Raw genomic sequence first — 12,191 nt, forward strand, 5'->3', positions numbered from 1 at the left:
ATTAAGCGAATGCTAGTGTGCTATATTCTTGAAGTCGTAAAGATGGATCAGGAAATCGCCTCTGCCTTGAGACGGAAGCCCACTATCAAGTCAATAGGAAAGTCAAGCGACATCAACATGATGATGAAGGGAAAAATCGATTCACAGTTTCATACAGTCATGTTCATCAGGGGTGAAGGTCAAAAATGCATGTTCGCTCTCGTTAACAAACACCTGTTCTCCACTTCTTGCTTGGAGCATATTCTCGATATCATACACAGGTGCAATCAGAACAGTGAAGCAGATAAGAAGATGTTTTCAGATATGCTTCGGTGGTACATTAACTTTCGTCAAACTCTTCTTGCCATCATACCAAAGCTGTTCAAGACTGTGAAGAAAATCACCGCTACTCAACCGAAGTGATCTCTCGCCTCAATTGGCGCAAAGGGGGAGATTGTTGAGTCTATGGGTTGCACCATTGGACTTTATTAGTTCGGTCCATATGTATTCACGGTTTGGGCTTGTCCAGCCATGTTTTGTTTTTAGGATTTAGTATATATATTGCATGCATGCATTATATTGATGACGTTTTCTTGAATATTTTCTTTAACAAGTACTGTAACCCTAGCATGCCTCTAAACTAGAAGTTCTTCATCGAGCTCTTCTGAGGTGTTGCTGTTTTAATCATTCGATATCCGTTTGATTCATTGTGTGTTTGTTCTTTGGTTTGATTTCTGTTTTATTTGTTAAGACTCTTATCGATCTTAAAGAGTTTTCAACTCATCACAAGGCATATGAAATGACGTGAATTTTCAAGGTTGTTGCTCAAAGTGGAAATGGAATAACATGATCCCTGGAAAAATTAATGTCTTGATCTAGAGAACTCTTAAAAAAACGACTTACTACTAAGGTCAAGTGGATATTGGCGTATAACTTGATGATCATAGTTGCCCTTTGTGTAAGAATGCAGAAGAAAGGAAGGAACATGCACTAATAAAACATTTGGTGGCAAAGTATATGTGGGCAGAGGGGTAAAATATTTGGGTTTTATTTCCTTCCAGGTAATGTGGATTCAATCGATCACATTTTCAATATCACAACAATTGTAGATGGTTATCAGTCTAAGGGTAGAGTTTACCTCATCTATTTGGGAATGTAAAAGGATTGATTCTTCGTGTTATCGTTTCTTGATGCATCGAGTTTGTGTAGTGTTCAATTCGTGCGAAATCTATATATGAAAATATTTCAAACAGTAATCTTAGGATGCATATTCATTATTTGCAACATGGGTCGAGGTGGATTGGATGCATGGGAACTCAGAGAATGTGTTCAGGTTTTGGTGTCTATCTCCTCAAAGTAACTTGTTTTTGGGGTGCAGTCTTAAATGTGAGATCAAAGGGTGTTACTGTGAGATATTTTTTGCCTTAAAAAGGTGTTTTGTTTTTGGTGGGAAGATTTGGGAAATTTGGAAAACTTGGTGTTTTGTGTATTCTTTCGTGTGTTCTCATTCTGTGTGTTGTGTGTGTAATTCCATCACGGGAACAAGATTGGCTGAATATACTTCCTGGCTTACTGGCTTACTGGAGTAGAGTATGAAATTGGTCTCTGGTTTCTATCATCTGGTTTAAGTCTTTATAGGATAAAATGGTGTGATCACATTTTATATAGTACTGGATTGTTTTTCAACGTCCAAAAAAATGTTTCATTGTCGAGCATAATTTTAACACTCAGCAATTTCTGATTGTGAGCTATTTGGGTTATGATGGGTAAGTGGATCACTAGACCGGGCATCATGATGCACGAAACTGGGGGTTGAGAGGATTCTGGCAACAAGAATATGTTTGGGGTTTGCATAGAACTGGATTGTTATGTGGTCATAGGTGAATGATATGTTAGTCTATCAGTGGTGTATTTATATTCCTAATGGACTGTTAAACTTCATATACAGGTGGCGTGCCTTTGTAATATTTGTTTTTGTTGGGGATTCATTTTCCTTATAGTATATATATGGCTGTTAAAGAAAAAAAAAAGTACCAAATCTATCTGGAGAACGGATAATCTGCATGGCAGCATTGTAGTAGTCAACATAGATGATGATGACACTGGGATGAAGCTCTCGAAGGTGGTTTAGTTTTGTCTGTAGTAGTTCATTGTGGTATTCGGCAAGTGTGTTGAACTTGATGAGACAACCAGTTCTGTTATCATACTCTTCTTCTTTTTCAAAAATATGGCTTGTTAGAATCATACCAGAACACCCAATTGGAAAGGTTCATGGAACAACCAGTGTTTGAGCCCCCATATTAGTTAGTTCCTGCATTTAAAACTATTAGAGTCAACCCTAGGAGAAAATTATAAACTAGAAAAAGAAATTTGTGAATGCATGGTAAGTTGTTGGTAGTGATCATAATTTAACATATAGTTTGAAAGATTTGAGTAGCTACATTAATTGCTGAGACGATGGTATCAATAACAAGTGGAACGTATGAATTGAGCTCATCGATTGGTTTATTATCAACTATTGGATTGTTGTAATCGGTTCCACCAATCTCTCCCATTAGGATCAAAGAATGCCCAATTATGTTTCTACAATCTGCCAACAATTATAATCAACACAAGTACTCACTAAATACCATTTGAATCTCAAAATTATAAACAAGAATATTTGACTTTTTAGAAAATTATCATCCCAACATATAACAAATATTATGCACACATATGGTTAGCACAACTGTATACAGTAGAAGCACATATGTATGTTTGATTACCTGAACCTGAAGCGTTGCTACAAATAAAAGGCAGTGATTGTTTAAACCATGTCAATTGAACTGCAAAAGAAACATTTGCGACAGTATTAACTGTTGGATTAGTGTCTAAGCCCATAACTATTTTGGTATGTACTTGACCCGATTGTGAGCATGGTCCTTTTGGGTTGCCTTCACCATAGCAACATGTAGGATGAATTAAGGAGAGAAAGGTTTAATTATGATTTATTAATATATTATAAGAATAATATATTAAAGGAGAAATCATATTGTTTAATTAATATTAGTCAAGAATTAATTAAGAATTAATTTTGTGACTAAAAGAGATTAATTAAACTTAGGGCACTGGAATTGTAATTATAGGATAATTGCAATTGGGCTATGGATCACCTTGGAATAATAGGTTGGACGTATTCCATGGGGAAGCCCATTAGAAATCGTCCAAGGCATGTATATAAGGAACCCTTGGGCACCAAAAACGTGGCTAACACTTGGATTAGGGTTTCCAGCCTTTTTTGGTGCCTCCCCTCTCTTCTCTCCTTCATCCAATTGCTTAGTGGTGTTTGTGACTCCATTAGAGGTGTAGCACTTGAGGCACTAAGCTTTCTGAAGCCAATCAAAGCAAGGAATTGATTTTTATTACTATATAACAATCAAAGGTAATTACTAAACCCTTATTTCAGTTCTTATATGATAGATCTAGGGTTTACAGCTTTGGATATTCAATTGCATGTTCATTACACAAACTAGATCCAAACGCTATTAGGGTTTGCATGTACACCATAGGAATGATGTATTGCTCGAAACCCATCAGTGGTATCAGAGCGTAGGGCTGTTTGTTTGATGTATTTGATGCTATAGTTGATTATTCATGCTTAAAATCGAAAATTTTTGGTTTCTGGGGGCTGGACTCGTCGAGTCCATAGCTGAACTCGCCGAGTCCACTGGGTACTCGACGAGTCCAGTGCTGAATCGACGAGTCAGCGACTCTGCCAGCTGATTTTCGCGATTTTCTTGTTGTTTTGGCTTATGATTATTACCAAAAACGTTTTTGATAAATAAGATATGATTTTTATTGATTTTGGGTGAATATCGTTACCAAAATAGAAGATAATTACCAATTAATCAAATATTTGTTGCCTTATAAGATAATGTTTAATTATTTGAGTTATTAGATGAATTATCTTGCAAGTAATTGGACTAGGTCAAAAATTAGATAATCACCAATTAATTGTTAATTGCTTTATTTGAATTTGTGATCTAGAATATTCCTGATAATGTTTTGAAAAGTTTTAAAACTTGCCCTCAAGTTTTGGAATTAAAATTTTTTGATTAAAAGTTAACTTTGAAATATTTAAATTCTATTCCCAAATGTTTTGAAATGTTTCAAAACTTGCCCTCAAGTTTCGGAATTTAAAAGTTGATTAAAAGTTTAATTTTGAAATGTTAAATTCTTAAAACCCTCGTATTTTTGAAAAAAGTTCAAATTACACCCTTATGGTTTTATTAATTAATTAAAGTGTATAATTAAAAGAGAGTTAATAATTCGATAAAGTTTTGGTTTACATTTAACTAAATTAAGAGTATAATTTATTAAATTAGACCACCTAGTATTTTAAAAGTGTAAAGTACACCCTATACTGTATATAACATTAAAAGTCTAATATTATATATATGTATGAGTAAATAGTCAGTCTTACCGTTAGTAGGCCTCATTCACAAAGCTGGTCTATAAGGGGTGTTTAAGGAAATTGCCTATAAAATGGCAATTGAATGGGTATCCACTCTTACCCACCGCACTCTTGACTGGTGGAGGGTTGTTAGCCGAACGGGTATGATAGGACGAAACCTTCCATTATAAGTATAATGAAGTACAAATTAACTAAATGCTTTCACAAATTCCCAAATCATAGTTACTTTAGGCAAAATGTGAAATTGTATGCTAATCCATTGAATTACACTTCACACCCTTGCCAAACGTTAGTGGAGCATGCGTGGTTAACCGGCACACTAATTTGGGGTTGACATTGGTTGTAAAGGGTGGCTCGATGTTTATCATAGATCAATGGAGCGTTTGTGGTTAACCGGCACATTGATTAGGTGATATTATCTTTGAGTGCATCACGTAGATTCGTATGGTTATTCACACCTTATTTGTGATCCTCGGTATCCCAGTCGCAAATTTGAAGGGCATAATCGAGATTAAACATGCCATTGAAAAGTTCAATGAATCTCAAAATATCTAGGAGTTTCAATTCATTTAAAACTTAAACCTTTTTTCGTTTTTCATGGTGGAAATTGGTAAATCGTCATTTACCTACCTTCGAATATTCTGCAACTAGATTACGGCATCCCTCTTCTAGGTTGTAGAGTATTGTGTTGGATCTTAGCCTTGATGTTTCATTTGGGTGTTACATCAAGGATTCTTATCAGCTAACTTGAATTTTCCCAAGTCCCTTGGAACAAGCTTTCCAAATGAAGATGACGTTCCACGATACGATCAAGGAAATGAGAGTCATGCTTCACTTCCTCCACCTCCTCCAATTATTCTCCCTAACCCACAATTTCAAAGGCTTGAAAAGTTCAAGCTCACTCAAGCCCTATTGGCAAGTAAACACGAAGATGGGAAACCTGTGTGTGCACACGTCTTGGAGATAAAGTCACACATTGACATGTTAAGGATGTTGGGTGTCGAGATTTCAGGTGAGTTGGCTGTTGACTGGGTTCTTCAGTCGCTTCCTGAATCATGTAGTGAGTTCGTAAGAGAGTACTATATGATGGAACACGACGTGACTCTCATTGATCTCACCTATTTGCTTATAGCTGCTGAATCAGCAATGATTTGGCGTGCTGGTCAAGCAAATTTGTCTGGTGAATCAAATTCCCAAACTTCAATGGACACTGGCAACATTGGAAGTCCAGAAAGGACTAAGCATGAGATTGTCCCATGTGCTGTGCCAAAGGAGTCCATTTGCTTTTATTGCCTAGAGAAGTGGAATTGGAGACGAAGCTGCCCAAACTACCTGAGAGATCTAAGAGATGGGAGAGTCAAGGAATATGGCTCTACTTCAGGTAAAATCCATTATCTAACTCTGTAAGTTCCTATTTTTGATTCTTAATACATGATGTGATAAAATTACATTTTTATGTTTTGCAGGATCGAAGAAAAAAGAGGAAGCTTAAGGAAGAAGCGTGCTGAATCTGATCATGAAGAAATGGATTTCGATTGCATGGATTCGAAGATCAGATTTTTGAGTTGCTACTCTACAGTTAGGATAGATTGATAAGAAATATGTAATAGCATAGTTTTTCAGTTGACTTACATTGTAAGGACAAATTTTTCCGCAATAAAATAAATTTTGATTTTGTCTTACTTATTTATCCTTGCAATGGTGTGCATGAAAAATTGATGTTTAATTGTTTCTATTATTAGCAATAATGGATTTGATTCTTAATTATGTTATTTGTGGAAATGTCGAGAATTTGCCAAATAAGGGAAGATTCTCATCGCCCAAGTTTCATTTGGACAGAAACTTGGAATCATACAACATGGTTGCATGATGAATGAGAAACTTCATATTTGGAAATTAGACTAATTCTTTGGCAAAGTGTCAAGAGAAGGACTAGGAGATCGAGTACACTAGGTTGTGCGTTGACCAAGTCCACCACAAGAGTGATAAAGATATTCGTCATGATTTACTAAAGTTTAGTAAATATGGTTATACTTATAAGATTAAGTATAATTCTAAGTTGATCGAAAGAGTTTTAATCAATAGCAGAAAGAATAAGAAGAATCAAGTAGGCAGAAAAATAAAAGTTTCTCTATTCTAAGAAGAAGGGAGAGTACCTTTTATTGTGTTTTATGATAATTCTTAATGACTAAGAACTATTTCTCATTTGGTCCTCTAAGTGAGTCTTAGTGCATTTGTATGTCTAAGAAGAGGAATCGAGAATTATGGAAATAGTTAAAATCAAGAAGTCAATCATACTTCGTTCCAATATCAAGTTTTAGAGTTATATTCCAAGATTGTGAATTGAGTGACAAGTCTTAAGTAGATTTGTAACACTTATCAAATGTAGAATAAGAAAGATTCTTATTCTCGTACATTTGAAATTTGTAAGTTGTGATGTCTTGGATAGGACAAAGACCAACTAGGACCAATTGTGTGAAGTGTTAAAACTTGATAAGAAGCTACACTTACTCTTGAATATTTGTTTGTCGAGAAATATTTATTGACAAGAGAACCTCATATGTCAAGGAGTCAGTGGGAGTCTTAATGGTCTTGAAAAGTTTCAAGAACAAATCAAGAATAAACCTAAATGATCATCACTAGCACACGACTTGAGGTATATAACCTATCGTGTTGACGTTATCTTGTTTCTGTGCCATTCCAGTTGAGTTAATTGTGCATGTGAGTTCTATGAGTTCTCATTTGAATGCATAAAGACAAAGCACCTTGATCAATGGAAAGTACATTGATATGTAGGGGTGAGTTGCTCGGAAGACATGGTGGTTATTCGTGCTACCATGAGGCAAGGAATCGAGTTTGAACGAGTTCAGTCCATATGAGATTGGATTTGTCACGAACCTTGTCTTACGATTATGGTTGTGGCAAATTCAAATGGATAGGAACACATACACTTTAAAATCTAAGTGTCATAAGGTCTCCCTCCTTCATGAAAATGATTGTGAGGAAATGCTTTCACTAAGAGAGATTTTAAGAAGATAGCAATTGTGAAAATTGTATTCTCAAATTCGATTATGATTACGGCATCCCTTTTCGTAGTTCGAATTGTGAGATTTGGCAATTGGTCTGAACATTTGGGACTTACTAACATAAATTCTGAATTGTTTAGACACACATGTGAGCTATCTAAGGCAAAGATGTATGAGCTTACAAAGCTTAGATAAAGGCTTATCAAAGCATCAAGTGTTAGAAATATGAACTTAAGGAATTCAATAAGCATTGTCTTCTAGAAGTTCAGCTGTTTTCTGAATACATGTCAAAGCTAGTGGGAGCATAAGTGTTATGCTTGTATTGTAATAATCATCGTGATAGTGGGAGCATGATTATTATGGTAAGTATTGCAAGTTAGCAATATTAATTATAGAAATCAAAGATTCACTTTGCAAAGTTGGAAGGATTGAAAAGTTGTTTTGCTATAATTAAGGGAGAGAATATTATACTTCGTTTCAAAATTCTAAAGCTTAGATCGAGAAACGTTAATAAATTTAGTCAAGGATACATAGTGCATTCTCAAAATTCGATTATGATTATGGCATCCCTCTTCATAGTTCGAATTGTGGGAACAGGGCACATAAAATATTATGGCAGAAGGATGATAAAGTATCACGTCTTTATGTGAGACATTATGCATCATATCCAATACGCTTCGGGTATAGGATCGATTGCATATGCTATAATATTTGACCATTCTAAAATTTTCCAAATGCCTAGGGCATTAAGAGGGAAAAAGGACTAGAATCGGTTTTGACTAAAATAATCAAACAACTATCAAAGGACGATCTGAGGTTCACTGAGGATTTGTCGCTTATGAGTAGTTGGAAGTGTAGTACTGGATGGACTATATTGGCATCATTATGAATAGATAAGATTCTATTAAGAATGAGTTGTCATATGGCAAATATGGAAATGTTTCCATTAATGGGAGTTGGATATTAAGAAATATGTCTAGATTAGAAACTTTTATGCGAGAAGGATGTTCAAAGGAATGTACTTTGAATGTGAGACTTCACGTCTATGGAATTGTCTTGTAACAATTTCCGATAGAATACCTTGTAATTTCATTAGCCGGGTCTTGATGACTTTTGTGCTGTGACATTACGAAAGAATCATTGCATAAAATGTTAGAATCTGACATTCTAAAAGTCGCAATAATTTGGTATTCTTATACTAATAATAAGGATTGGAGATTGTGAAATGAGTTTCATTGGAAAGGTTTTTCAATTGATCTATTTCACAAAGTATGGACAATTGTGGTTATAATTCGAGTAATAAGTTGATTTTCCGAAACATTAAACAATGAATAATGAGTAATCAATATGGTGACTAAATAAAATATGTTTTATTTATACTCAAAAGTTTGGGGTCATATATGATCGAGTATTATCGTGGTATTTCACTTTGCATGTTTTGACTTCCAGAATAACTGGGTTATTCGAACCTCCATGGTCGGTCATAAGTTGGAAGTAGGTATGAAGCAAGACTGTCATGAATTTGTCTGTAGATTGTCTAAAGTTTTTAGACATGGCACAAGTTTGCTGCAGAGTTCATGAGTGGTTTTATAATAATAATGTATTGGATTCAACCCACGCTCACTTGAATCACTTCATGGATTTATCATGGGTGATTAGTGAGACGATAACATTGTATATTCTTGAAACCGAGACGTGTGAGTTGTTATTTGCTGGTCGGTTGCACATTGATGATAAGTAAACGCATCAGTAACTTGTGTTATAAAACTTATTGTTGTGTGTGATTCGATTAGTAGGTGCAAGCAAGGATTTGAGTCGAAGTTTATCCATTCCTTTTACCCAAAGTGGGATAAAAGCGATATCTGTGGGCCCCTCGATGATTTAGTGATGACACCCTAAGCGCTTGGCCAAGCCGGGACTAAGTTGATGTGTTCAATTGTAGTCTGTTGTCAGTCGTCATGAATCGGAAGTCGGGAAACAATACATAGACAGAGAGAATGATTTAAATCCATGTCTTGTGTCTATACGATATCTTGTAGAATGGAGGAATATATGATCCCTTATCTAAAGGACACGCGTATCTGATAAGATCAGAGTTGACAGCGGCTTTTGAAAGCTACGATTGCTGATCAGGTTCTGAAGTTATGCAAAATAGTTATTAGACTTATCCAAGTAGGAGACTGTTGGATTAGTGTCTAAGTCCATAACTATTTTGGTATGTACTTCACCCGATTGTGAGCATGGTCCTTTTGGGTTGCCTTCACCATAGCAATATGTAGGATGAATTAAGGAGAGAAAGGTTTAATTATGATTTATTAATATATTATAAAAATAATATATTAAAGGAGAAATCATATTGTTTAATTAATATTAGTCAAGAATTAATTAAGAATTAATTTTGTGACTAAAAGAGATTAATTAAACTTAGGGGACTGGAATTGTAATTATAGGATAATTGCAATTGGGCTATGGATCACCTTGGAATAATAGGTTGGACGTATTCCATGGGGAAGCCCATTAGAAATCGTCCAAGGCATGTATATAAGGAACCATTGGGCACCAAAAACGTGGCTAACACTTGGATTAGGGTTTCCAGCCTTTTTTGGTGCCTCCCCTCTCTTCTCTCCTTCATCCAATTGCTTAGTGGTGTTTGTGACTCCATTAGAGGTGTAGCACTTGAGGCACTAAGCTTTCTGAAGCCAATCAAAGCAAGCAATTGATTGTTATTACTATATAAAAATCAAAGGTAATTACTAAACCCTTATTTCAGTTCTTATATGATAGATCTAGGGTTTATAGCTTTGGGTATTCAATTGCATGTTCATTAGACAAACTAGATCCAAAAGCTCTTAGGGTTTGCATGTACACCATAGGAATGATATATTGCTCGTTACCCATCAGTGGTATCAAGGGAGAAATCATATAGTTTAATAATATATTAGTTGATTATTCATGCTTAATATATTAAGGGAGAAATCATATAATTTAATTAATATTAGTCAAGAATTAATTAAGAATTAATTCTGTGACTAAAAGAGATTAATTAAACCTAGGGGAGTGGAATTGTAATTTTAGGATAATTGCAATTGGGCTATGGATCACCTTGGAATAATAGGTTGGACGAACTCTATGGGGAAGCCCATTAGAAATCATCCAAGGGATGTTCCAGAAGGGGTCCATGGGCTGCTTAGGGCTTAAGCAGTCAAATTAGGGTTTCCTTGTTGGATAACCCTAATAGCCTAAGTATATAAGGAACCCTTGGGCACCAAAAACGTGGCTAACACTTGGATTAGGGTTTCCAGCCATTTTTGGTGCCTCCCCTCTCTTCTCTCCTTCATCCAATTGCTTAGTGGTGTTTGTGACTCCATTAGAGGTGCATCACTTGAGGCACTAAGCTTTCTGAAGTCAATCAAAGCAAGGAATTGATTGTTATTACTATATAACAATCAAAGGTAATTACTAAACCCTTATTTCAGTTCTTATATGATAGATCTAGGGTTTATACCTTTGGATATTCAATTGCATGTTCATTAGACAAACTAGATCCAAAGGCTATTGGGGTTTGCATGTACATCATAGGAATGATGTATTGCTCGAAACCCATCATTAACAGTCCCTCTTGCTTCATGAAACGATGTATCCAATGCTGTTGCAGCCACCACCGCGTAATTAAGTCCTTGTCCAAATTCCACCACTTTGTCATCCTCCATGTCATGCAGAAACGGTGGTATCAATGGCAACCCAAGACTCTCAGCTTCAGGAAGAACAAAAAATCAAAATTAACTACATAGTTTGTTACAGACTATTTACAAGATGTCAAATATCTAAAACAAACACTAGGGTTGATACAAAGAAATCAATATGAAGTTATGATAATCTTGAAAAAAAAAAGTAAACCTAGATCAGAAACTTGCATGGAACAGAGATAAGGTTTCTCCAAGATGTAGGACAATTTTTAATTCACGCTTAGCATTACACATCTGGATTAGCATTACACATCTGGATTTTGCTTGTCTAGAGTGAAATGCTTTCTGTATTTGTCAATGCATGAACGAAATTCAATGTATGTATGCAATGGTACTGACAACTAGAATCTGATTTATCGTATAGACATACCTTAAACCATAAGTCAAATTGAATCCTCAATCAAACAAAACTACTTTGAGTCGAGTCTATTCTGCGACAAACCAATTTGAATCCTCAACCATTACCAATCACATTTGATAGTTATTAGTTTCACACAAACACAGGACTTACCTAGGAAATCGATGAGGAGGCGACCATTGGAGGCACGACCCGTGGGTTGATGAAAGAAGGTTTCGCCATAAGGCCACCGAAGAGCATCAACGTCTGTGTGGGATATGGAGGCAAATTGTTTAATGTTTTCGGTGTCGGACAGGGAGTCACCAAAGCTGAAGATGGTTATATAGCATCCATTAACATACATGCTAGTATTCCATAACACCTGCAAAATCATTAAGAAGAATGTAATGGAGCAAGAACATGTGGAAAACTCCATTAGAAGATGCTCCAAATATATATATATATATATATATATATATGTATATATATATATATATATATATATATATATATATATATATATATATATATATATATATATAGAGAGAGAGAGCTAGGTTCATTTGTTTAAACTAATTATTGTGTTATTTTATGCATAAATATGGGCCAATCAAAATTTAAAATAAAAATAAATAAGTAAATAAATAAAT

The 12,191-nt window shown here is 35.2% G+C and overlaps 1 pseudogene across 1 annotated transcript in view; it reads right to left on the minus strand.

The window, feature by feature from the left end:
- LOC145133029 (GDSL esterase/lipase At1g28580-like) overlaps positions 1-11,977 on the minus strand; it is a 108,120-nt pseudogene extending 96,143 nt beyond the window's left edge. Inside the window, exons 1-6 of the transcript XR_013718361.1 lie at positions 11,716-11,977; positions 11,070-11,212; position 10,924; positions 2,751-2,834; positions 2,421-2,569; positions 2,014-2,290 (exon numbers count right to left, since the gene is read on the minus strand). The product of XR_013718361.1 is annotated as a GDSL esterase/lipase At1g28580-like (transcript). The remainder of the gene's footprint in view (positions 1-2,013; positions 2,291-2,420; positions 2,570-2,750; positions 2,835-10,923; positions 10,925-11,069; positions 11,213-11,715) is intronic.
- Between the last annotated feature and the right edge of the window lie 214 nt (positions 11,978-12,191).

Source organism: Lactuca virosa, chromosome 8, assembly GCF_052849685.1.
Source record: "Lactuca virosa cultivar CGN04683 chromosome 8, Lactuca_virosa_CGN04683_v6, whole genome shotgun sequence".
Classification (NCBI taxonomy): domain Eukaryota; kingdom Viridiplantae; phylum Streptophyta; class Magnoliopsida; order Asterales; family Asteraceae; genus Lactuca; species Lactuca virosa.